General features: G+C 47.9%; 1 protein-coding gene across 11 annotated transcripts in view; it reads left to right on the top strand.

Annotated features, from left to right (window-relative positions):
- Positions 1–4,604: 4,604 nt before the first annotated feature.
- SGMS1 (sphingomyelin synthase 1) overlaps positions 4,605–27,251 on the top strand; it is a 92,286-nt gene continuing 69,639 nt past the window's right edge. For 5 of the 11 annotated variants that reach the window (XR_008438099.1, XM_053983695.1, XM_053983682.1 and 2 more), the window contains exon 1: positions 4,605–4,712. The gene's annotated coding sequence lies outside the window, so the exon portion shown is untranslated. Of the gene's footprint in view, positions 4,713–5,312; positions 5,410–9,698; positions 9,761–19,442; positions 19,565–24,706; positions 25,224–25,424; positions 25,496–27,251 lie in introns of those variants that run through there. The other 6 variants (XM_053983686.1, XM_053983690.1, XM_053983687.1 and 3 more) reach the window with 6 other exon arrangements.

Genomic DNA, 27,251 nt, shown 5'->3' with positions numbered 1-27,251 from the left:
CAGGCGCTCGCTCCTTGGGAGAGGAGGCAGTGCTGGAGCCAGAGACGAGCAGGAAAGGGGCTGAGGGAGCCACCATTCTCAGAAAATACAGCACTTTCTGGAAACTGCTTTTTTCCCCTAAGAGGAGAAGCAAACCCCATTAGCAGCAAGGGAAAGAGGGAGGAGAATATCTGCCCGGGGTGCTGGAGAAGCTAGCTCGCTGAAGGGGCCCGGAGCGGGGATATCTGCAGTGGGACACCTGGAATCGTCAGCTCCATCCTGCTCCCAGCCCCATGGCTACTCATCATCTCCAGCCCAGTGGGAGCTGCAGCTTTTATCCCAGAGCAGTGTTTTGGGATCCTCTGTCGCCCTTTCATTATCCCACGGGAAATGCCTGGCATGGTGCTAAAGGAAATGCTGTATGGATCCACTGAAGGCATGGAATGGTGCTGCCCTGGGCTGTCCTGTTTCTAGACCTGAAGCCCAGGGACACGTCCAGTCCCCAGGTCCCTGGGCAGAGCAGTGCCCAGCCCAGCCAGGACACTCTGCTTCCAGAGGGATGTTCTGGCAAGGCAATGACAGCCTGTGCCCCTGGAAAACCCACCAGTCCCATCTAGAGAACTGCTGGCTTGCTTTCCCCTTGGAATTGCCTTGACTTCCTTCTTTTACCGTCTTCCACACTTCATTTTTCTCTCTTCTTCTTTTTAAATGGGGAAATGTTTTTGCCCTCCCTTCATTAAGAGTTTCTCCTTTGACTTCCAATTTTGACGCATTTCCCCCAGACATGTGCTATTTTAATCAGAAGCAATCAGCCATTAAAGCCAGATTAATTAAAGAAATGAGTTTACGTAGTTTCCTAATGATCTGAAACAATCCTGCATTTATAATGCTATTTGTCTGCAACCATCACTGCTTAATATCCCTGATCAGAGAGGATGACGCCACCTCACCATTAATCACTGCCTGAATAACAAAGTAGCTGCATTGGAATCTCCTGCATCCTTTGGAAACAGGGATTTTGGTCTCTTTTCCCGATTTTTTTTTTTTTTTTTTTTTTTTTTTTTTTTTTTTTTTTTTTTTTTTTTTTTTTGCTCTGCTGCCTTATTCTGAACAGCCCTTGCTACCATCAGGGGACAGGGACAAAGCCCTGTGGGACTCTACACATTTGGAGCAACGACCTCTCTGTCTGTTTCTATTTCTAAGGCCTTTAAAATCATCACAGTCAGTACAAACCCATCAAACATCAGGGTTTGGTGTGAAGACGCTGAATTAATGATGTCATATGGGGTCAAAATGATACCAAAATGATATCTCAAAGACACTGAGCCGATGGTGCTGTTTGGTGTAAATGGTGTCATGGATAAAGGCACTAAATGAATGATGCAACCCACAAAAATGATGTCATAAATACCATCAGTGAGGAAATAATGTCATCAAGGGATGACATAAATGATGGGTACAGGGTCCTTACTGCCCTCAAAGAAGGACCCTTAGTGAGTGAGGTAAGATGAAGGTAATTGAAATTTTACTTAAGTTAGTTTAATATTAGTTCATTAATACACTGTCAGCGTGCTAATAGTCAACATACCTTTCTAAATAAAAATAGCTCTTCCATTGGAACATCATCAATTTATGGATTATTGATCAATGCCTAATGACTGTGACCTATTAGCATTTCACTGTTGATCCACTCACATTGATTCTGATTTATCAATTTATTCAAAGCTCCAGCCAAGAAACCCCCAGCTGAGCTTATCCATGGGCAGGGACACCTTCCAGGGCTCCAAGCCCCATCCAACCTGGCCTTGGTGCTGGCACACTCTTGAAATCTCCCCCACACTTGGGGGTTGGTTGTAGCCAGGCAGGAAATGCTGTTTTCAGTGGCTCAGCAGGATTAAGCCCAGGCAGCAGCCGGGGACAGCTATTCCTAAGTCTCTTGGATGGCCCTTTGTCATTCCCAACAGGGAGGTCAGGCTCCCAGGGAAGCAATTTGCACAGCTTCAGGTTCACATTATCTGCCGGAAAACGCCCATCCTGGGGGAGCAACCCCGGAAAGGGGGGATTTATTGTACGAGGGAAGTGTCAACAACATTAATCCTATTAGAGCATTGTGAGACTGGATGGCAAGAAACCATAGCCAGGAAGGAAACAGCGCCCTGCTGAAAAGCAGGAACCCCTTAACCCTCCCCCTGTCCTGATGGCATTGCACAAGGGGAGCAAATGGAAAGATAAATTCCAATTGGGATTGCCAAGCCCTCCAAAGGCTCCACGGCCCCAGGGGAGATGCACCAGCACCCCCAAAAGCCTTCCCTATTCCTAAACTCTTCCTGGTTTCCTCTTCCTCATGCAGGCCAGCCTGAACAACCCAGGGAAAACCAGAACAAAGCTGCCAGTATTAGATCTACTCACAAATAAATCCCTCCTGAGGGATGAGAGAATCAAAGCTGTTGGCATCTGGTGTCCCCAGCACCACGCTCCTGAATTTCTCCAGAACCCTTCTCCAAAGCCATTCTCTTCCATCTGCATTTCCCCTCTTAACTACCAAACAGTTTGCACAGGGTGAAAGCTGCTGCCTGGATCCTGAGGTCAAACAAAACTTGTCCACTCTTCACCTGCACTGATGAAAATCTGTGAGGAGCTGCAGGCCACAGCAGACTTTAAATAACTTCCAAGCAGGCTCTAAATTTGCATTTTATTACACAGAGAATTTTCTCTCAGAATGGATCAACTCCATTTTTAGAAGGTGCAGGACTGACAGCTCTTTACAGAGGCCCAGGACACCATTGTATTTCACCTGTCCCAGTGCATAAATTACTATTTATTCAAGCTTAATTCTTAGTTTTGCTTGGGTAATGTCTGCAATCACTTGTTGATTGGGATAAGTCACGAGGGCTTTTTTCAGATTTTGTTTTGTTTACGTGCCAAGATCAGCAAAACATGTCTCTTGCTCAGTGTTACTGAAACACACCGGTACATCCAGTCCCTCCCATGTGTGTTATCATCCTCCCAAGCCTGGGACAGGGGGAGCTGGATGTGTGGCTCTGCTATCTCCACAATCTCCTGGCTGGAAAAATGCCTGAAATACTGGAAAAGTTTTAATCAGACCTTGCAGATCTTCCCAGGCTGGGGAACAGCCCTGCAGGGAACCAGGCTCAGCACAAGCAGGAACCCCTCTGTGGGCACCAGGAAAGGATTTTGACCTTTTGGATGGAAAAACCCCAGTTTTGTATATTAGAAGTCACAATTTATGAAGTGCAAGGTTTGAAATGGGTGTTAGTGGTCACAGAACAAAATTTGAGCATCTTTCTTCCTGGGGATGGTGACACCCAGGGGTTGCTTCTAAGCTAAATTGTCCTGTGAGTTTATTTTAACAGATTTTATTAGTAACAGCTGACTTCTCACATCTCCAGAGCTGACAGAGAACTGAACCCCAATGGCCAGTAGAGCTCCTGCAGAGGGAAATAAAGGCAGGTAGCAGAGTTTGCTCTAACACCCTGCACTCTGCTTTTGGGGATCTTGGACAGGACGTGTTCATCCCAGTCCAGGATCACAAGGGAATTCTCCCCAATATCCAATCTAACCCTGCCCTCTGGCAGTGGGAAGCCATTTCCCCTTATCCTAGCACTAAATGCTCTTCTAAAAAGTCCCTCTCCGTCTTCCCTGTAGGTTTCCTTTAGGTACTGGAAAACTACCAGATGGATTTAGGAGCTCTCACACCCTGCTACACCTCAGCTCCTTGGAGCAAGCTACACTGATGTCAGAATTTAATATTTTGGGAGTGCTACATATGCTCAGATGGTTTCAGGATGGCTTCTTTGGGGCCACACCTTGAGGGCTGGGGAGGGCTGTGTCCAGTTCTGGGCCCTCCCGGCCAGAGAGCCCTGGAGGGGCTGGAGCGTGGCCAGGGAAGGGAAGGGAGCTGGGGAAGGGGCTGGAGCCCCAGGAGCAGCTGAGGGAGCTGGAAAGGGGCTCAGCCTGGAGAAAAGGAGGCTCAGGGGGGACCTTGTGGCTCTGCACAACTCCTGCCAGGAGGGGACAGCCAGGGGGGGTCGGGCTCTGCTGCCAGGGAACAGGGACAGGCCAAGGGGAAATGGCCTCAAGCTGTGCCAGGGGAGGCTCAGCTTGGACAGCAGCAGGAATTTCTGCATGGAAAGGGTGCTCAGGCCTTGGCAGGGGCTGCCCAGGGAGCTTTGGAGTGCCCATCCCTGGAGGTGTCCCAGGAAGGGCTGGAGGTGGCACTCAGTGCTCTGGGCTGGGGACAAGGTGGGCACTGGGCACAGCTGGGACTCCATGGGCTGGGAGGGATTTGCCAGCCTCGGTGCCCCTGGGATCACAACACAGGGACCAGTGGGCTGGTCCTGCGCACCCCAGGCTGTGCTGGGCAGGGAGGGCTGTGGATCCCTCCGGGAATGGGGATGGGGACGAGAATGGGGATGGGAACGGGGTTGGGGATGAGAATGGGGACGAGGACGGGAATGGGAATGGAGACGGGGATGTTGACGCGCAGCGCTCCCCGTCAGGCAGGGCCGGGCACAAGATGGCGGCCGGGATGACACGGCCGTCACGTGGCGCGCGGTGCCCCCGCCCCGCCCGCGGCCGCCGCACGGGACACGGGACACGGGAACGGGGCACTGGGAACGGGACACGGGGAGCGGGCTGCAGCCGCCGCACCGCCCGGAGACCCGCCCGGCGGCCGCACCCACCCGGCCCGCACCGAGCCGCGGCTCCGCACGGTGAGTGACCGGTGACCCAGCGGCCTCCGGCTCAGCGCAGGCCCGGGGGCGGCGGGACGGGACACCGGCGGTGACAGCGGGGACGCGGCCGCCGCCGCCCCAGCAGGGACGTGCCGCGGGGGGCTCCGGCTCCTCTTCCCGGCGGCGGCCCCCGTAGCCCCGGGGGATGCGAGGAGAGCTCCGGCCCCCGCAGAACCGGAGGCTCCGGGCGGGCTCGGGGCTGCTCAGCCCGGGGGTGTGACAGAGCTTCGGCCCCACGGCGCGGGCGCATCTGGGCCCCTCGGGAAGGTGCGGTCTGCTCAGCCTGGGCAGTCCGGGACCCCCAGCTCGGGGCTGCGGCCGCGGGAGCCCGCGGGAGCTCTGCAGCCCGGTTCGGGGGGCCGCAGCGGGTCCCGGGGGAGCGCTGGGAGCCCGAGCTCGGGCGGTTGCGGGTGGTACCGGGGGAGCTCTGGCCCCCCCGCTGGAGGGGCTGCAGCCCCCTCAGTCCCAGGAGCCAGGAGAGGCTCTGTTCTCAGCCTGGTCAGGTCTGTCCCTCCTCGCCAGGTGCTGGAGTGGCGCGGCTGGTCCTCCCTGCCCCAGAGGCTCTGTGGAGACATCTGGTCCCCTTAGCTCAGCTGGCAGTGTGGGGGTGAGCCCGGTCCCCTCAGCCTGGGGGCTCCAGTCCAGGGAGCTCCAGAGGGAGCTGGAGGCATCTGCTGTGAGTGGGAGCAGCTCCATCCCATCCCATCCCATCCCATCCCATCCCATCCCATCCCATCCCATCCCATCCCATCCCATCCCATCCCATCCCATAGCGGTGACATTGGGGTTGTGCTTCCTCGCTGGGGCTGAGGTTTGTGGGGTTGCAAGGGGGTGATGTCTTTGTCCCCCTCTTGGGGACGAACAGGCTGGGGGCAGAACGGGGGTGAAAAGGAGAGACCTCTCCATCACGGGCCCCCTGGCAGGAGGGTGTGCTCCCTGTTTGCTCGTGGAATGGCTTGCTGATTGCCCGGCTGCAGTATTTGGATTTTTCACGGTGTATAAAGCGTCGGGCTGTCTTTGTACTGTGTTCCTCATGGAGGGCCTGTTTTGATCAAGGTTTCTAATTTATTCTGTCTTGTGTGAAAACCTCATTAAAGAGTGCCTCGGTGCCTTCAAGGCACCATAAATACACGGAGAGAGGATGGGAAGAGAGAGAAAGAGATTATTATTTGTAAAAAACCGGGAGCTCTGCCATATTGACATGGTGCTGCTGAAGCTTGCTGATGCAGGCAGCCTCTCCTAGCAGAGCAGCACCGGGATGTCGATGAACATCCTCGTGTCCCTTTGGCTGATGGTGCAGCCTGGTGTGACAGCAGGATTTGTAGTGATGCCTTCAGACTCCCTTCTCCCAGGTCCACATGGCAGAAAATGCTTTTTTGTTGTCTTCCATGCCCAGCTGTGAAGCAGTGCAGACCACCTGGCTGAAGTCAGTGGAAGTGGTGCTGTGGATCTTGGTGGGTTTGGGCTTGGCTGTGTTTTTTGGGGGAGTGGATGCTGTATTGGAGTTGCATTCTGGTTTGTTTTGTGTAGTATTTTGTGGGTGTCAAAATTGCTCCAGCTTTGTGAAGTTGTGTAGAGTTTGGAAAGAGAGGGCAGTCCCCCTGGTTGGTGGCAGACAAAAGGTAAAGGCTGCTTTTACAATATGGGTAATAAACCCCCTCTAAATCCAGAGAGATTTGCTGTGATTTTTCTGAGTTTTTGGGCATGTGGAGCAGAACTAAATTCAGCTCAGATGCCTTTAGAGTGTGTTTGTGATCTGTGCAACAAATGGTGATTCCCACATTATTATGTTTCTTTCTCCTTCTATATTATCAACCTGGGAACAGGGTCTCTCATGTTAATTAGCTTCTAATGTGACACAGATTTAATAAATCCAAGGAGGTGGATGATTTTCAGGACTTGCAGGTATTATGGATGTTATTTGACTGCTCAGAGTTAATAGTTAAAAGGCAATGATTTGTTGTTTTCCATGGATCTCATTGCTTCTCTCAACACTCATCAAGCTTGAATAGGTGCTACTTTTAATTAGATAATTCTTGAGTTCCCTTGAACTGGATCCGTGCACTGTGGGTGATGATGCCTTAAAAGTTCTTCCTTCTTCTGGTTGCTGCCTCTCTGCATCACTCAACATCGGTTAATTGGTGCACTAAATATGGGTGGCCTGGGACTTACTCAGATTTAAAAGCAATTTCAGCCTGGCCTTAAGGAATGGTTGCAGAATTAAAGGCTTTTTAATTGGGGCAGCAGGACATCCTGTGGGAAAAAAAAAAAATTGCTCAGAAAGAATCCAGACCCTTGTTGGGGAAAGGGCCTGTTGGAGTAATAGAATAAATCCTTATAGCATCATCAAAAAGTGAAGGAGTGTTGCACACAGGCCTGAAGGCTGCCTTTGTTGGACATGGCACCAGCTCCCTTTTCCTGAGGTGGTTTGCAGGGACTTGAGTAGGGCAGGAAGGATTTCTAAGGCTGCCCAGCCAGGTAGGTCCAGGCTGTTCTTTGCTGAAGTGGAGCAGAGCACCTGATGCTATTTCAGTCGTGATTCAAGTGCAGCACATCAAACCCAGCTGTACGGGGATAAAGCACTCTGAAGTAGAGGTGAGCTTAAAATGAGCTCAAAAACCTGAGTTTTTTAGAGCTTTCTTAGATCTGATGGTCACAAACTGAGCTCCCATGTACTGGCAGTGCTTTCCAAAGGATTTTTGGTGTCATTGGAGGCTTTTTGGGTCCAGGGCACCAGCACACAGAGAGGGGCAGGAGCCCTCTGGAAGGCTGGTGCTCTGCATGGAATCTCCAGCTTTTAATACAGCTTGAATTCCCAAAGTGTGTGGTGTGACATCATTAAGTTAATAATTAAGTCCTGTCCCCTCCTTCCCCAAAATGCGGGGGGAAATGCAGAAGACTGAGGATTGTGTGAAACAGACCAGCTTTTTGGGATTATTTCATACCAGTCATATTTTATTATTTTGAAAATCTGCTTAGCAGAGGCAGTGTTTGGTGCAGGTTACTTTGCCTTTTCATGGATTGAAAGAACATCCATCCTAATAAGCTGCCAGGTGTAACTGTGTAGTGGGGCTTGGTGGAAGGTGCCCCTGCCCGTGGCAGTGGGGTGGAAAGAGAGGGTCTTTGAGCTGCCTTCCAGCCCAAACCATTCTGGGATTTAAACATCTCTAAAATATTTGTCTATATTGTTTCTGGCCTTATCAAATGTGGTGTTGTAGTTGAGGGGAGAGAAAAAACCCAAATTCTTGAAAGTAACCCATGAGCTTTGTTCTAATAGTCCTTGATCAAGAGCTGGAAAGAGAAAACTTAATTTTGGAGACTGTAACATGTTTCTTAAAGAAATGCAGTTACTGCTGTTGCTGGGCTTTACAGTTGACTCATCCAAATCAGGGGAGCAAATCTAGAGTGGGACAGATGTCCTGTTGATGTTTCCTTCGTGTGCTGCTGCAGTCCTGTCTGCTGTCCAATTGCACATCCATAATCAAAGAGAACCACTAATAAATCCTTATTGGGAAAGTATCTTCCCTAGGTTTAGCCTGTGCTAATTTGCTTAGATTTAAATGCACAACAAAATAAATCTCCCTCTGCTTAGAGCCATGACTCTAACACTTTTTTTCCTCCCTGACTTCCTAACCTGGTCTGGCTTCTGTCTCCTTGATTTTGAAACTGCTTGAAGGTAGCTTTTTCTGTTTAAATGGAACTGAAGCAAAGCATATTGCCAGTTGGGGGAAGAAAAAGGAATCTCTGAAGTCCAGTAGCTTTGGATTTTTCTAGTGCAGGAAAATTGGCAGCTTCCGTAGCAAGCTGGGTGAGGCACAGGTGTGGTAGCAGAATTCCTCAGGTGGCTTTGCTGGGCTGGCTTTTTGGGGTGCTGTGGGCACTGTCACATCCTTCTTAGCTGTGTGGGACAAGGCTTGGGAATTTTATCCCTGCTCTCTGTGTCTGGGGAGCAGCACACAGTGGGGCATTGTCTAAGCCTTCAGCAGAAAAAGTAGGAAGAAACAGAAGTAAAACCAGGGTAAATCCTCTCTGAAGGACTGAAAGAGCCTTAAAAGTGCCCCTTTCTGAACAGGTGGACCTGGAGAGGAGAGCTTTTGCAGCCTTGGCTTAAGAAGGATTTTTCATAGCTGCCATCTCCTCCTGTCCACTGCAGCCTACTCCTTTAATTTCCTTTACTAAAAAAGAGCATTGCAATTGGGAGTGTTTTACAATTTCCCTTGCTGGTCCATTAGTGTATTAGCTTAGCTCCGTGTGTGTTGAATGCCACTAAATGTCACTTGCAAATTTAATGTTGGGAGCACTGAGATTTGTGCTAATTGAATTTAAAGTCTTATACTTGAATTTGTTAAAATGGTAGAGGCAGACAATTGAAATGCTTTAATGGGAGAGTGGAGGAGCACTTGCAAATCTGCTCTTAGAGTGAGTGAATCCAGGAGTGCATTTGTGTAGATGGAAGGGGAGACCCTGAGCAGACAGATCAGGGTTTGATGGAGTTTTACTGTCCCTTTGTACATTACAGCCTGGTGACAGCTGGCAAAATCCACTATGTTGAAAGTCTTAATGCTTGATATCTGCTCAGGGTCATTGTTGACACCAACTTAACCTTAAACACTTCTGTAAAAATGGTAAAGATTAGAGAGCCTTTCAGATCAATTTAAATTTCTGCTTCTCCAGGCATAGTTTTAGGCACTGCTGGAGAAAGGTTAATTGTTTGGGATTGTCTTTAAACTCAGTTGTCTGTGTCTGTCGTCTGGGGTTTTTATTCAGGACATTAGGAACTTCTGCACCTGAGAGTTTGTTGTTCTGGGAGGAGCTGGGGGTTGTTTGGGGTGTTTTTTGTTTGGTTGATGTTTTTGGTGGGGTTTTTTGGTTGTTTTTATTTGTGGTTTTTTTTTGTTTTTTTTTTTTTTTTTTTTTTTAAAACAAAAACTGTGGCAATAAACACTTCTTTATTCTTAACTTCAGCCAAATACCCAAGGATTGGATAGACACAGAAAAGGAGACACTTCTGCTGTGCTTTTTGTGAGGTAAAGTGTTAAAGAAATAACCCTCGATTGGAAAGGAGTCATAAAGATTGGTCCTTGGCTTTCCAAGTGTGTAAATCTGTGCCTCCCTAGATAGCACAGTGCTTTTAAGAAGTTTGTCTGGAAACACTTCCATTAAATCTCCTGATACCAGCCTTTGACCTTCTGCCACTGAGCTGGCATTTCATACGGGCTCCTGGCAAGAGCTCTCCTGCCACTTTCAAGTAAAATCTTATCAGGCATTGAAAAGTTTGACTCTGCAGTCGAGCACTGTGCCAAAGCTGTAAAAACCCTATTTGTACACAAAATGGATTTTTGCTTGCTAGGAGGGCTGGGGTAGTGCTTCAGTAACTGCAGGAATGGCTTTGAATCTACATAGTAATGAAACAGCTCCATCGAAATCGAGCGTCTGCTCCGCTCTCAGGTCTGCTCTTTGTCTACTCTGTGTCCCTGCCTGGAGTTTTACGTAGCCAGCTTATATTGCTCTGGAAAAGTTTGTCAGGGAAGTTAATTTAAAGCTATTTGAAAGGCTTAAAAATGGCTCTGCTGTTACGATGATGAAAAAGACCTTGAAAGTGCCTTGAGAGTGATTGCTGCTGGAATACCTGCTTGGCCTTGTGAGTGGTGAGCTGCTCCCAGAGGGAGCACTCCAGGGTGTCCTCCTTCAGTGCTGGCACAAAAATTGTGGCTGTCCCATCCCTGGAAGTATCCAAGGCCAGGTTGGACAGAGCCTGGAGCAGCCTGGGATAGTGGAAGGTGTCCTTGCCATGGCAGGGGATGGAACAGGTTGGGTTTTAAGGTCCCTTCTTACCCAGACCATTCTGGGATTCTGTGATGCATCAGGGCTCAAAACCCACTTGCTTTAACTGGGAGGGAAAATCCAGCGCTTGTGGGTGAGCTTTGCCCCTTGCGGGGGGTGCCAGTGGCCTGTTGAGTGTCTGGGGAATACATTTTTAGTGGAGTAAGAGAGTAAACCAGACTTAGAGGAAGGGAGAGGAACACCCATGTTCCAAAGTGCTGAAGTTTGGGGTGCTCAGCAGAGGCACTGGGGGGAGGTGGTGTCCAAAGCAGAGCTGTGAACAAGGCAAGAGTGGACAGAAAAGGGTGAGTGCAAGCACGCGAAGATCCCTGCTAAATGACTCGACAGAACATGTTGTTCCCTTTGCCCGGGTGCTTTTGGGATGTCAGGATCCGTATTTAATGGAATCGTGGGAGAAGCTCGCCTTTGCCAAAAGCAATTCTCAGTAATGGGCTGGGGGTTCTTATCTACTCTCCATGAAACATTGCAAAAACCTTATTGTGCAGTAATGAGCAATTACCCACAAATTAACAAAACTCTTTGTCAGTTATTGCCTTTGTTTTTGTGCCTGTGCAATTTCCTAATTCATTTTTTCTTCCTTTCAAAACATAAATAGATTTGTTATCGAAGGCCATTTTAAAAACAAAAACAGGGCCCTAAGCACATTTATCAGAAGGGGAATATTTGAGTTCTGATGGTTTGTACAGAATTCCTTTGCTTGCAAGAAAATGAGTGTCAGTGCTGAGAAGACACAGACCCATCCAGCCACGTGTCTTGTATCCAAGAATTAGAATGCTTTTGAGAGGGAATGCCAGAGTTCAGCCACGGGTTCAGGAAGTGTAAGTGGCTGGGAGAATACTTGTGGAGATGACAATCACAAACCACAGGCAAATCTATATTACTTCCTCCTTTGAGCAGGCTTAACCCCAAAGAAATGTCAGGTTTCTCAGGGTCCCACTGGGGTTTGAAAATGTCCAAAGAAGGAGATGGGCTGCTCTGGGGAGAGGGATTTCCACCTGGTGTGGGGAGATGCCCTGCAAGCTTGATTGAGTGCCAGGGGAGGAGAGGGAGGAACCTGAGACCCAGATGATATTGGATACAGGTGCAGCAGATTGATGCACTAAAGGCCATTAGCTGTTTTCTTCTCTGTGTCTGGCCAGCTGAATTGATGTTCTTAATGAGCTACTCCTTAGCTATCTTAATTTCTGACTGCTGCTCCTTAACTCATGGTCCATCAGGGCACAAGTGAATTGAGCAGCATCATTTATAACTGTCTGCAGGGAACTTTCCTTGGCCACTTTATTGAGTGGCTGCCAGTCTAAAATCCTTTTATGATTCTTCCTGTTAGACTTCTTGTACTTAATGCAAACAATCTCCTTTAACCTTGTAACTTTGTAATCACTCTCACACTGCAATTGTGCTTTAATGCTGCCCATTTGTAGCTGGATATGAGCAAATATTTAAAATAATTGTCCATTCTACAAAAGGTTGAGTCTTCATAGACTGTTTTGTCTTTGTGTTTATTAACTCCCTGGGGATCTTGTTTCCATGTCCAGGACATCCATTTAGGTCTTTCCAAGGTAAAAGGTTGGAAAGCAGATTAGAAATCCTAGGGAATGCTGTATTTCTTCACGTGGCTCCACTGTTAATGCTGTGTGTTGAAATTCAGCCTGCAGGATGTGATGTCATGCTAATAAATTAATGACTTGTTTTTATTTGAAGATTGGATAATAACCCAGGCATGGGATAATAACCCAGGGAGCGCTTGGCCCTTCTGCTCTGAGCTTCCCAGAAATTGTGAGGTGGATAAAGCTTTGCCTGCCTCTGTCTTGCTGCACTTTTCACCGTGAGTATTATGGGATGGGAGCCTTGCATTCATGCAGAGGCACCCTGACACCTTGCAGAGGGGGCTTGGACGGGTTCCTGACACAGGCAGCTGTGGGGACACGGAGCTCCCAACCTTTGCAAGGTGCAGGTTCCAAACTCTGGGCACACTGCATGTCTGCATGTGCAGAACTCATCAGAGGTGAGCTTGAAGGTCCCTTCCAAGCCAGGATGGAGCCATTCCACGACTCTGTGTTTACTGGAGAGGAGCCTGTTGAATTTCCCAGCCTGGAACACTGGTGTGTTACTCTGTGAGGGAGTGGTTGTGGTGGCAGGGTGGCTTGTGGCAGGCAGAGGCTTCCCACCTTGGCACCCAGGGGAGGAGGGAACACCTCAGAGCTGTCACCTCTGATCCCTATCACTGAATCTCTGCTTACAGATTCACCTTTTGTTCCCAGAGAAACCCAAGGTTGGGGTACATCTGTTCAAAGTGAGCTTTCTGGGCTGATTTAATTCTTGGCTGTTAAAGAGCAGTCTTGTCTTCCCTCACCTTGTCTTCATATTCCCATTTTCCAGTGTTAAAGGGTGTTCCATGATGTTTTGGAGACATGCCCTGTGGTTTGCCTGGCAGGGTGGGGCCTTATCAAGAGGGAAATAACAACACTGAGGGAACCAGCAGCACAGGGAATATCAGTAACGGGCTTCTTTCAGGTCTGGGTCATGCAAAGCATTAATGACATTTTCTGCACCCCTGAACTGGAGTAACTTCTGCAGTGACTCTGACAGCTGTGTCAACAAACTTTGTGTTTGGGACTGAGGTATTGTTGAGTTTTATTTTTATTTAAAAACGAGAGGCAGCTGAGGGTCTGCAGCAGACTGAGCTGAAGTGGGTCTTGCTTTTGGAAATAACTGAAGGACACTTGCTGGTGGTGAATAGCCAGTGCAGTGACAGGATGTGTGCACACAGCTGGAAGTGCTCAGACTTGCTTGCTTCCCACTACTGTCCTAAATTGGGATAGTTGGGATAGAGCCCAGTGCAGCCTGTGGGGTGTATTCCAGTGTAGCATTGGCACACCAGACTGCTCCCTGTTCAGTTATGCTACTCGCTGTTGGAAAGAAGTACTCAGGTGTTGTGGAGTCTCTTTGCCAATCTTTGCCTGGGATTGCTGGATTTGGGGGTGCTGGAGCAATGCTTGAGGGGAAAGTGATGATGCAGAGCTCTTGCACCCTTTTGTCTTCGTGGTGTTGATGGTCGTGGAAGAGGCCCCACAAACTTCAGCTGGAATTGAGGAAAAGTCAATTTATTTCCACAGACACTGCAAAGTGACACGAGAAGAATTTGGAGAGCTGAACATGCTGATGTCTTTATAGCCTTAAAAGTAGGCGAAGAATTAAAATAAATAAAAAGAGGAATGGTTTCTGTAGTGGCTTCTCTGGAGGCAGTATTATCTTCTGATTCTGAGGATTTGTTTCCTTTCCTGGTCTGCTTTAAAAACATTTCCTTTTTCATAAAAGCAGTGAATTACTCCATGAACATTTATATGAAGGGACTGCTGAGTGCTTAATAACCTACTTATTTTATTTGGGCTGGACTTTTTAAAAATGAAGTGTTCAAGTCAGGCCTTTAGAAGACAGATTGTCCTGCCCGATTGTCTTGAGCAAAGTACCTTTTTGGTTTTAATTGGGGCTTTTATTGCTATGGTTTACAGTGGCAGGGTGAGGGCAGCACCATTCCTGCAGTTCCTCAGACAAGAGGGAAGAGAAGGAGCAGAGCTATTCCTTATCTGGACACTTCCTTAGGTGCTTACAGAGCTGTGTACTTAAATAATTCCTCCATGGAAGTACTGATGTGCAGCAAAGCGACAGGCTTTTAAGCACAGTGTTTAATACAAGTATTCCCAGCGTGACTCTGCAAATATTCCCAAGTTTGGCTTGCCACCTCTGGTGCTGCCTCTGGACGTCGGAGTGAGGGAGGTTTGTGCAAGGCTCAGAAGTGCAGATAAAATCACATGCTTGGAAATCACCTCTGGGATCAGTCCTCATGGCTTCCCGGGTCTGTTCACTGTTCTTCCATGTCCACTGCCACCTCCTGGTGTCCACTGCCACCTCCTTGTATCCACTGCCATCTCCTCGTGTCCATTCCCACGTCCCCCTGTCCATTCCCACGTCCCCCTGCCCATTCCCATCTCCACAGGCCCTGTCCTGTCCTATGGGCCCCAAGTCCTGCCTTGCTTTGGGGACCCTGTGCTGCATTTGGGGTTTCTGGTAAGGTGGGAGGGGAGGGGAATTTGGCATTCTAGCAGCAGCTGCCTTTGCCAGGTCAGCCCCCAGTTTGTGTGTGCTGTTCCCTGTGCTCAGAATGCAGGAATATTGTTCTGGCAAGTGTTGTCAAACTTGGATTCTCCTGTCATGTGCAGATGCCATGAATTTCCTAGAAACTTCAGGGAGGGGATGAAAGTGATGTAGATAGTTTGTAACAACGGGTGATTCAGTCATTGAAGCATAAACTGGATTTTTAATGTGATGAAGAAGGAAACAAAGCTTGGCTTGGTAAGGTCAGCATCAGAAATTTAGGGGCTGTGTTGATTTTTCTTTTATATTACAGTTTATGGAGAATATTTTATTTTTTCTTTGATGAAACTGCTTTTGCAAGGCATGCCAGTCCATCTTAAATCCTATGTCGGAAGATCTGTGGCTGCATCTGATGAGGGCAGAACCTTCTGCCCCCGTCACCTTCAGCTCCTCTTTTTGCAGCCGGGTTGTGTCATCCAGGATATGTTTCAGGTTGTGGGGGACAGGGACTGTGGGCATTGGGACACCCCTCAAAATGCAGGATTGTGGAGACTGAGATATCCTTCCAAGTGCAGGATTATGGGGATTGGGACACTCTTCCAGGGAAACTGGGACACCCCTCCAAGTGTGGGGTTGGGGGGATTGGGACATCCCTCAAAATGCAGGATTGTGGAGGACAGGGACACCCTTCCAGGTGTGGGAATGGGGGGATTGGGACATCCCTCAAAGTTCAGGATTGTGGAGGACAGGGACACCCCTTCAGATGTGGGATTGTGGGGATTGGACCCCTCCAAGTGTGGGTTGTGGGCACTGGGACACCCCTCAAAGTTTAGGATTGTGAGGATTAGGACACCCCTGCAAGTGGGGGTTGTGGGGATGGGGAGGATGCTTTGCCACACTTCCTTCCTTTTCGTTTAAGAACCAAACCACCAAGCAGAGCTGCGTGGGAGAGGAGGGAGTATCCTCATCCTGCAAGGCTGTCGGGGGATGTGTCTGGCTTCTCCCCAAGCTGGCTGTGGTGAGCCAGGATGCAACTGGAGGCATCCCAGTGCTGCTCCCTCCCAGGTCCGAGGTGTCACTGTGCCAGGGCCGTGTGACCTGCTTGTCCTGCAGGACGTCCCCCTGCATGTTTACATCCAGAAGTGCAGCCAGGATCCCTTTTCCAGGGTCTGCTTTTCCCAGCAGAGTGCCTGAAACTGGAGTCAGGGATCAGCATCCCCCAAGGGCAGGGCAGGGAGGGAGAGCTGGCTGCAATTTCAGCTGGGGGTGGTCCCATTCCAGTAATTAGGAGGAATTAATTGCTTGGCCAGAGCCCCAAGATATTGCAGATGGCTCTTAGAGGGGTGGAACAGATTCCTGATGCTGAGGTGTGTCCAGTTCTGGGGAAGTGGATCCAGAAAGTGCATTTTTGCCAGATATGAGGCCAGCTGGCTTGTCAGATTTGCAATAGAAAAGTTTCTTTAGCTGAGAAATGGGATATCTTGTACTGCTGATATTTCTGAGGATGAGGGAGCTTAAATTTCTTGCTTACGTTGGGAACTGAAAGCAGACAATCAATCCCTGGTTTGGGCTGTTCCACAGAAATGGGGACAAACAGCCATTTTCAAATGGGTTTGTTTACTGTCATAACTTTGGTGGTTGTATGCAGTGCTCCTCTTGGTGTTGTGTTCCTGTTATCCCTTTTGAACAAGGCTCCTGTGCATTCCAGGGAAGGTCTTTTCTACTGATAGTGACTCCTTGCTTCTGAGCACAGGATTTGTCTGCAGCCCCAGCAGCACTTTCCCATTTAATGGAAGATTTAGCTCAATTTCCCACCCTATTTTCTGTTAATTTTAAGCGAAAATATGTTGCTTTGTTCAGGTCAAATTTGCAGATAACACTTGTGGAGCTCAGTTTTTCTCTTTCCTGCTAATGTAGTGGTTTTGCACCTTTCATAAATCATCTGATGAAGTGTTGAAGCTGGAAGAAGCTGTTGGGTGTTTACAAAGCTCATGGAAAATTTGAGTAAAGGATGCTTTGCAGGAAATGGCCTCTCAAAAAGGGAAGTAGTGCAAAAGCTAGTTATACTTTCCTTGTTCACAGACTTGTTTGGAAGATACTATTAATCCCTCACATCTGTGCAGGTGCAGCCTCCAGACTGGGTATTTTTAACAGGAGCAGACCACAGCAGGGAATTCCCTCACCCCTGTTCCAGTCCAGTATTCTTCAGGGAACTTGTGTGTCTTTCAAAAGCCACAGTTTGGTAACTGGATGTCTGTCATGGTTGGACACTGGCGCAATGCCAGCGTCCCCATGAAAATGCACCTTCCCTAAATAAATGCTGTGAGATGTTATCAGGAACAGAGCAGAGCAGGCCCAAGCTTAATAACAAAGGGAAAAAAAACTTTATTAAACTACTACTAATACAGAAAACACATAAACTAAATCCAGGATGAAGACCTTTTAAACCACTCCTCCTCTTCCTAATTTCCAAAAACACCCAGCCATGAAACATCACCCGGGATTCCTGATCAAATTACCACCCTTCAGGTAATCCATACTCAAACTATCAAGGGAGAGAGAGAAGTCTCTCTTGCACCACAGACCCCCCAGGAAACACAGCTGCCACCCTGTGTTTCTCTGTCACACATGGCAACCGCCCAGGAAAAAAAATCTGCCAGTGTGACACTCTCCATTCCATGTCACAGTGCTCTCACCACCGTGCATGGACAGACTGCTCATAGGGCTCCTTTAAGGATGCTTTGCCACGGACCCAAAGATACAACAGTTCCGTTTCTCATCCTGGGACTACAGTCCCCCCCATTTTCCCCTGGGGCCGAGGGGTCCAAAAACAAGAATCATCTTCTTCCCGAAGACAGAGGGTATCACCATTCCCTCCTCAGCTTTCTTCGGTTCTTGCCATTCCTGTGCTGTTTGAAGCTGAAACAGGTCTCCCTGGGTCACCACTGCATCCCCCTAAAATGCAGTCTCTATTGCAGGAGATTTTGGTTCAGTCCATGGCTAACAAGAAAAGTCCAGCCAAAAGCTACTTCATCATCTCCTCCCACCTAAATATTTCTTCTTCTAACATCTCAGGTCCCGGACTATCTCTCTTCCACTACAAATCAAGGAGGAGTAATACTTTTAAAAAGCCCTCATTTCCTGGAAAGGGTTAAAAGTTCAGACTCCCTGGACGGCTGATATCTCGGTCCGGTGTTCCGTCTCCCACGCTGGACATCCCCCCCCTTCTCCTTCTCCTCTGCCGGCAAATTTCCAGGTGCCGCCAGGCTCTCTGTCTCTTTCCCTCTTGGGGGGGGGGGGGGACGGACAAAGACATCTCCGCTTCTCTCCACCCTTCCGTCCACAGGAGCTGGCTCGGTTCCAGACCCTCAGCCCCCTTGGCCTACCTGGACAAGGCCGCGTGGCTTCCCCTCCCCCACCCAGCCCATAGCTGGGCAGGGGAGAGTCTGCACTCTCTGACGACCGGAACCAAAAGAGACAGTTGTCCTGGGAGTTCTTGCTTTTAACCCCCTGTGTTCTCAGAGGCGTGTCCATACTCTCAGTGGTCACTCCAGGTGCCAATATCCAAACCTGACCACTGATTGGTTTGACCCAACTTCCTGGAAAAAATTCACTTCCATGTCAAACCACGACAATGTCAAAGTTTACTACAGAAACTTTCAGGAGCAAAAGGGGAAGGCAGCTCCTGCTGAAATAGCAAAACCACTGCAAAGTGTTGGGCTGGGAATGGGGAGATGCAGAGAGGGAATGGATGGCACTGAAGGGGTCAGAGTTAAATCGCAATCTTGTTCTGTTCAAAGTGAAAGTGTGTGTTCCCTCATTGCAGTACTCAGGATTGAGCTGTTGCTGCTGTGGGGTGAGGGGGAATTCCAGGAAAAGCTGTGGAATTCCAGGAAAGCTGTGGAATTCCAGCCCAATACCCACTGCAGAATAGCCAGTAGCACTTTGTCAGATCTCATGCTGAGAGTGCATGGCCAGGTTTGCCTGTCCCAAAGGGCTTTTTCCATGGTGAAGGCAGAGACTTAGCTAACAGAGCATTCTCCAAAGCTAACTCTGAAGGATATATTTTTTAAAAATGGAATTTCTACCTGTATACCCATCAAAGCCTGGGAAATGGCCATGCCTTACCATTTGTTTACCTGCACAGGAGGATTGTTGCAGCAATGCCTGAAAGAAGCAATATTAAAAAGCAATTACTGTAGCCTAGCGGGGGTGTGTTGTCCAGAAAATACCTTTTCCAAGTTAAATTCCTTCTCCAAGCTGATGGCTTTGAGGCCAAGACTGATAGTAAAAAGCTTGGAGCACATGAAACAAATTTCTGCTGCCAACTATGGGAACCTCTGAAAGTTGACATAACTTCTGTAGCTGGAAGTTTCAATTTATTTAATTTATTTTGCTTCCTTAGGGCTCAGCTGTACTTGTTTTGTCGAGTTAGTTTATTTATGGACACATTGTGCTGTTCTCCCACGGGGATGACCTCTCAACTCCAGCAAGTCATCTGCCACTTGTTAATGTTGGTGTTAAGCCTGTTTAAAATCTCTTCCTGAGGTTTAGAGATCTTTTGCATCAGACTGGGGGTGTATGGATGCTTAGCACAGAGCAATTGCTACTCTTATGGCTGCCTTCTAGACTAATCAAACACACACCTGATTGTCACTGGTGTCATCCTGCAACTTTACCTGCAGCAAATGAATTGAGTGCAAACCCAGCTTGAATTCCTTGCCCTCAGTGCATTTGTGTGCAGGTGACTCATTTGTTCTTTCTTTGCAGTGGCCAGAAGAATCTCTTTTCCCAGGAGACTCGAGTTAGTGTCAGGAGAGAAATGAGAGACATGTTCCTGCTGAATTTGATGCGTGGGGCAGCTGAGAGCAAAGCCTTGCCGGAAGTTTGAGGTCTGTGGTCCCTCCCTGAGCATGATACCCTGGCAGGAGCTTTGCTGCTTGCCTGCCATGAGGAATAAAGCACTCCCAGCACATGGAGAGCACATCCCCTGCTTCTGGACAGCCAGGGAATGGGCTCTGTTTGTGGGATTTGGGAGCAGGCTGCACCCCAGCCGAGTCACCTGTGCAGAGCCACCCTGGAGTTGCTTTCCTGTGCCTGCAGCTGCACTTGCTGCCTTCCAGCTCCCTCCTGCTTCCCTCTGATGCCTGTGGCACCAACAGAAAAAGCAACATGTGAGACAATTTTAGTGTAACAGCAGAAATGCTGCCTCACTTGAGCTGCACTTAACCCCTGGCTTTAAGTGGCTACGAGAGGTTTGTGAGATGTGCTTGATGCGTTTAAGAAATAAAAAGCCTCGCTGTGAGAGAGGGGAGGAAGGAGCTGCAGCAGAGCTTCAGGCTGGTGAAGGCACTTGTGGGTGTGCATCCCTTCCTTGCTGGCTGTCTGGGGTGAAAATGGGCTCTCCAGCAGGAGAGCTGCTTCAGTAGGAGGTGTGCTTGGTAATGGCCAGTTTGCTGGTTGTTCCTTAGCTTTGCTTTCCTGCCTTGTGCAGGAAGGTGTCGAGGTCTCTCTGCCTTTCCTGACTTGCTGCCCAGGTCTTGCTGTGGAACTCTTGCTCTGATGTGGTGTACTGGGTTTGGTTACTGCCTTTGGTTCAAGTGACTTGGAAAGGAGTTCCACTGACTTCTGGGCTCTCACACCAGACATTTCCTCGCTTAGCCACCGCTCAGGAGTCACCTGCTCAATATTCCTCCCCCACACCTGACCCAGCTTGTTCAATCCTGTTCTTTCCCTGTGAAGCAAGACACAAAAAAGCAGCATTAGCTGTAGTTCACAAGGCTCCCAGATGGATTTAGGTTGGAAAACACCTCCCAGATCATGGAGTCCAAGCTGTGCCCCATCCCCACCTTGTCACCAGCCCAGAGCACTGAGTGACCTCCCTGCCCACCCTTTCCAGGAAGAAATTCCTCCTGATGTTCAAGCTGACCCTCCACTGGCACAGGTTTTAGGATGGTGACAGGCTCTGTAAGCAGCTTGTGCCTGCTGGGAGGCCACGTGAGAAGGTGACACCCATGTGCCAGTACAAATCTTGGCTCCAGAAATACTTAGTGTGAGGTGGAGGTGTAGCTGTTTTAACAAAACATGAAGTGGAAATGTTTAATTCTTGGTGTTTCCAAGTTTGCTTGCATCTGTTGTGCCTGTGCCTACCCTTTCTTTCCATCCTGCATCAGGAGTTATGACCTAAAAATAAATTGGGTTGTGCAGAGGAGTGGGAAATGAGACAGCATCACTGATTTCAGGTTTTATTGCTGTGTGTGCGCCATGTGCTGGGAGACTTTCTGCTGGTCTGGGAACTCCAGCTGAGGCTGAGCAGTGCAGGCTGTCACCACCCAGTTGGGACTGAGGTAATGCTCTTCTGCTCTCTGGCCTGCTGTTAATCCAGACCCTAAATAAAAAAAAAAAAACCCAAAACAAAAACAAAACCAAAAAAAACAGGATTTGGAGAAGGCAAATAGGTTGTTACAGTTTCCCTGAGGTGAGGATAACCCTTGTAGATCTCTGAAAGGGAAGGGAACAGATTTATTTGCTGTGCTGCCATGCTCTGCAGTGGCTTGGGAAGGTCTCAGGTGAGGTGGCCATAAACTGCTCTGTCACCAGTTGAAACCACTGAAGGGGCACTGCAGGGGGGTTTGCTCTGCCTCTGCTACACTCATGACTTCATTGGCCTGACTGGGACAGTTGTGCCATTTCACTGGTGTTTGGAGAAGAAATGGAGTGGACAGCGAGGCCTGAAGGTCACTTTTGTATCCCAACCTCTGTCTGCTTTAGTGTTGACATTAAATTCATGGGTACAGGGCAGCTTAGCCTGTTGCTCTTTGTGCTTTGGCAGCAAGGACTGAAATCTCTGTTTAAGCTGGCAGCTGGCCCCAGCTCTGGTGCCTCTTGCATGATGACTTCTGTGTGGTTCAGAATTAGGCATCCTCTCCCCACAGGTTTGGAAAGTGTCTTTGGACAAATGGTGGTGCTGAGTGAGCCTTTTGGTGTATGGCAAGCCTGCCTTTCTGCCCCTTCAGTGCTCTCAGAGGTGTAAAACAGTTATTTCCTCTCCTTTTTTCATTTCTCTTAAACTAAGCATTGAGGATCTTGTGTGACTTGCTGATTTTGCAGTCTGTACTTCAGGAAGTGCTGCAGCTGGGTTGATGTGTTGCATTTAGGCAAACCAGCTAATTTTGGCACTTAGCATGCCTGGTGTAACAACTTTTCTCCCAGGTGTAAGAAAAAAAAGGGAATTAAAGTCTGGTTTAAAGTCACATGAGGCAAATTCCAGCTTGGAAGACAGTAGGAGTAAATGAAGGTCTGTGTGGAGTTTTTTTCTGTTTTTACTTGGTTAATTCTACTTTTGCAGTAGAAAGAAATAAGTCCATTGATTAATTAAGCAGTTAATGGATGTAAGGAATTGGTGCAGACCCAGCTGATGGTTGGGAATTCCCTGGCAGGAGGAAAACAACAAAACCATATCCCAAGAAAAACATGGATCTGGAGCTCTGGGATGGTGAGCCTGTAGAGATAGATAAGGATTCAGCACAGGAAAATGCATGAATTGATAACTGCTCCAGAACCAGTGGAGTGGCAGATAACTGTCCCCTGCCCTCTCCAAAGGAACTCCCCAGGCTCAGAAGCCTGGCCTTGGCAACAGGGTCCAGCACATTTTATTTCCTCTGCTGAAACAGGGATCGTGTCTACAGCAGCCTTCAAATGAGAGGAGTTTTGAGCTGGAAAATGAGCTGCTTTTAGGCAAAAACATTCTAAATATTCCTGTCCTGCAGTCCTGTTCCCCTGGAGAACTGGGATCAGCTGAATTGTTGTTTGACTGTCATGCTTTTGCCTCTGGTGACCACTGTGGTTGAATCCTCTTGTTTTAAACAACAGCCTTGCTGAGTGCTTGGGGCAAAGTTGTGTTTTAAGGTGGGTTATGAGTGTTTTAGGTCTGGAGGACAGCAGGTGATCTGCAGGCTGGCTGGATTTCACTCCTGTAAGCGGGAAATTGTGGGCCAGGCTGCAGGGAAATCCCCTTTATTTTGATAGTGGTTTTGTAGAGCTGCTTACTGGGGAAGACCCCATAAGTTTTGGGTTTCCCTGCTGCACCCTCGGGTTCTTCCTACTGCATGATCAATTATCTGCTTTGAAAAAAGTGAGCAAGATAGAAATGACAGCCTTGCTTCATCCTCAACCTTGCTGTGGCAACCTTTTGCAGCCCATTGCTAAGAGATGACACTTTCTGTTTGTAGCTTTGCTTTAGCAAAATAATCCTTCATAGCTGGAAAGCCTTAAGGAAAAAAAATTCTGGCAATATCTGTAGGAGTTGCAGTTCTTTGCTGTGCAAATGCTGAAATCTACATCTTGCTTTAATGTTTCTCAGAGCTAAAATATTTTTGGATAAACAAAGCTTTTCACATACTGTTTAAAGTGCTTACAGGCAACCTTTGCCCCCAGAGTGGAATGCAGCCATGGGGAAAAGTGCAGTGGGAACAAGGACCTCTAACAGACTTGATGGCCAGGAGTGGGATTGAGTGGGGCAATATTTAAATGTTGATTGGCATATCACATTCCAAGCCCTTTATTGTATGAAAAATTATTGGCATCCGTAACCAGATTATTTTTTATTTATGGAAGAGTCTGCAGTCAGCTTTTCTCCCCCAATTTTCCACTGGATGTTGCTGGGTAAGTAAGTAGGAGCAGCTAGAAATGTGCTGGAAAATCGTAGTGTGGCATTTTAGGAATCATGGAGGAACCTACTGAGATAAAGTCTGCTTTGCTTCCAGAGGAGAAGCACATTGCTGGTGTTTGCTGTTTTACAGTAAAGAATTTCCAAAGTCTCTCCTCCATGTTATTAAAGAGGGGAAGAGTTTTTCCCAACCTGGTGTCTGTGAGAGAGCAAACCCTCCCAGCTTATTAGGCAGTAATGTAAATATAGCTGCGTGGCCTGGGAGCCAGAAAAAAAGGATTTCTTTGCACTCCTGTGACTGGGAAAGGTGGGATGAGGCAGGGACTGGAATCCCAAGGAGTGGGCAGTGGCACGTAGACTTCTCTCTGTAGGGACGTGTCCAACTCCTTGCCAGAGAGTGTTGTGGATACAAAGAGTTTCAGTGGGATTGAGTTGCAGGGAGTGGGGGGAAGCTGAGCAGCTCTTCAGATGAGAGATTTCCCAAAGGATTGCTAAATCCATGCTCAGGAAGCTCCTGGAGCTGAAAGTAGCTAAAGCCTCAGGTGGAGGAGCCTTGTCTGGTTGGGGCAGTTGAGCTGCTCTTAAACGTTGATTTAACTGCTACGGCTGAGCAGTTTGAGGGTTAGGGTTTGGGTCGTGCTTTTTTTTTTGCGTCTTCTCTGTATTTTTTGCTTGGTTTTGTTTTTTCTATGTATTTTTTGCTTGTTTTTGTTTTTTCTGTTGCATGAGGCTATAAAGGAAATGAAAAGCTTGGGGTGACTGACTTTGGGGGTTGTAACAGTGGAGGCAAACCCCTGGCTTTTCATTGAGTGTTTGCAGCACCAAAGGGAATCTGCAAAAAGTCAACCCTGGTCTTGGGTGTGCTGACTCCTTCCTAGAGGTGCCATGGGGACCATACTTTCCCTTTTCCCATTTTCAGCCTTTCTTTGATGGAGTTTTCCTGGGCAGGAAGGTGAATTGCAAAGGTTAATAAGGGATAGCTGCATGCTTGAAAGTTTGCTGGTCTGATATCAATAAAATTATCATGGAAATCCTCACTTTGGATGAGACCCACATATAGATGGAATGATATTTTAAGAGCTCAAAGAAGCCTCCTTTATAAATTTAAGTGCCAGCAGCACATTTTTTATACTCAGAAGATCTTTTAATTGCTGCAGTAACCTGGGGAAAACTGCTTGGGCTCATTGTGAGGTATTTGCCACTTGAGCAGAATGTGTTTAGGTGTGTTTTTTCCCACTTCAGTGGAGCTCTCAGGGTTCTTCATGGAACAGGTTGTTTTTAGCTGTTCTGAGAAGTATCCCCTGGCCTCCCTGCCCAGGAGAACCACAGCATCCTTGTGGAATTGTGGAATTGGCCGTGCTCCACGTGTCCTTGGAGTGAGCTCTGTGCCTGTGGTGATGCAGGGCGGCCCACAAAGGAGACATTCAGTCGGTCCCCAGCTCAGGATCCTGTCCCCAGCTCAGGATCCTGTCCCCCTGAATCTGGACTAATGCTCTTAACCCTGCTGGGGCTGGAAGAGCAGCCAGCAGATCTGGGCTGGAGCCCTGCTCCTTTCCCGTGCTCTCTGCAGGTTGTAAATGACTCTGTCTGTCTGCTCTGCCCATCCTCCCTTTGGGATCTGCAGGGATCCCTTTGGGATCTGCAGGGAAGCACCAGCAGCCATCCTGGTCTCTCTCCTCCTTCCCAGGCCATCACACCACTGCTCTGCAGGAGTCATGTTCCACTTAGTGAAGTTTCATCCTCCTAGGAATTGTTCTGGTGTTAAAAACTTGGAAAACTCATGTTTTTTCAGCTCTCTGATCCTTGAAGACCTCTTTTTCTGAAGCAATTATTGTGATTCCTGTCCTTGCAATGGCTGAGTCTCAGCTATTACCTGTTAAAAGGTGGGATATGTCTGAGGTCCTGTTGTTTCAAGGCACTTGCAAAATGGGGAGAGCTAAGTTTAAACTGCTGTGGCTTGTTTCTGAATCAGTGGATAGCTTGGCAGGGAGGCTTTTGGCTGTGAAGTCATGGATTTAAGTACAGTGGGAATTATGACATTATCTACAGATCAAGGTGAACCATTTCTGTCTCCATCTCTTTAGCAGGAGCATGTAGACCAAGCCTGTCATGGAGTCCTCAGCTTTCATCCCATCCTCCTGCAAAACCAGAATAGGTACCAGTCACTGGAAAATGGTTCATGAGATGCCAAACACCAGTTTGATTGATAAAACTGAGCTGTATAATAAGCAATATGAAGTGGTTCCTGTTGGTGATGGACAACAGGAAACTTCTCTGATATCATTGCAGTCCATAACTCAGGTCATTCCCTGAATTCCTTGTCCCTAACATGTCTAAGTGATCAGACCCTGGATTTTTATCTTGGTGGGTCTGGCTGTGAACACCCTGACAAGGCCTCAACAGTGAGTAGTTGCCCTGTGTTTCATGTTATTAATGTTTTCTGACCTAGCCATAATTTGCTGTCTTAGAATTAACCAATCTTTGCTTTTTCTCTTCAAAGTATTTTTGGGTGAATCTAAGGAATTCTGAGCATCTCACCCTTTGGGGACTGTTGAAAATATCAGTGTGTACCAAGTCACTTCTCAGTGTCCCAGCATCCATGTAGGGCCAAGATTTCCATGGGGCACTTGGCTCCCTAAGGGGTGAGAAGCAACACTGGGGCCAGGTTTGTGGAGAGGAATCTGCCCTGGAAGGTGTTTTTTGGAAGGATGAGCAACAATAAGGTGGGGGAGGAGATCTAGAAACAGGAATGATTATTTTGGAAACAGGGAAAGAGTCTCCTGCTGCAGAGGTCAGGTGTATTCAGATCACCATGATACTGCAAGAACGAAGAAAAAAAATAATCCCATGAACAAATCCTACTAATTCACATAATTATGTTGTTGATTGCAGTAACAGTTTTTTCACTTTTTGGGACACTGGGAACGAGTTTGCATCTTGCTGGCAGGTCTCCTAGCAGCTTTCCATGCCCAAAAGATGGAAGAGATGTTTCTGGGCTGCCTCCCTGAGTTCATTGCTGCACTATTTAGTGGTTCCCTAGTGCAGATCTGTCTACTTAAACCAAATGAGGATCATTCCTTCCCTTTCACATTGCTATTAGCTGGATGATTTTATTGTCTCTGCAGGAAGAGAGGAGAGACAAGCAACTGTAGATTAGGAACAATTTGCAAAATAGTTCCGTGATTAGCACGCCTGTGGAGATGTTTTTCTGTGTAAGGGCTGCACCACAAATTTTACTGGCTCCCTACACTCACAGAATTAACTGTGAGGAGGATTAAAATGACATCTTAGACATCAGCTAAACGTTCTCTCAAAATCCCTTACGTTGTCTCTAAATCAATTAATTTGATTTCTTCAATCCACAAGTAAACTGGGTTGGTGAACTTGTGTGAGTGATCTATTTAGGCTGAATTTCTCCAGAGTATTCTAAAGAGTACTTCAGTACTGTGAAATGATGCAAAAAAAAAAAAAAAAGCAGTGAAATTGGAAAAATCCTGTGCCAAGCTGTTCTAGTCATGGGGGTGCCTTCTCCAAGCATCATTCTTCTGCTGGTTAATCCAGCCCTCACAGACATTCCTGATCCCTGCTGGTTAAATGGAATAAGAAAACAAGACAAGAGCCTGCTCTTGCTCTTTTTACCATGGTGCTGCTTGTGTGGATGTGGGAAGTGGGAAGGAAAAGACTCAGGAGAATCCTCAACTCCAAAGCTTTGCTGATGAACAGCACAAGGAGTTCTGTAAAGTCTACAAAAGTGGCCCTCAGCACTCAGATGTGGCCACTTAACTCTCCTAAATCCTGGTTTGCTTGTAATTCCACGTGAATAATAAGGCTGGTAGCATTTACCTGGGAAACATCTGAATATTAGTAAGAGGCATCATGTGCTCTCTCTGGGAATCCTGCAGGTCTCCACT

This window comes from Vidua macroura, chromosome 8, assembly GCF_024509145.1.
Source record: "Vidua macroura isolate BioBank_ID:100142 chromosome 8, ASM2450914v1, whole genome shotgun sequence".
In the NCBI taxonomy this organism is placed as follows: Eukaryota; Metazoa; Chordata; class Aves; order Passeriformes; family Viduidae; genus Vidua; species Vidua macroura.
Note: the sequence above shows the minus strand (reverse complement) of the source record. Positions and strands in the feature narration are given on the sequence as shown.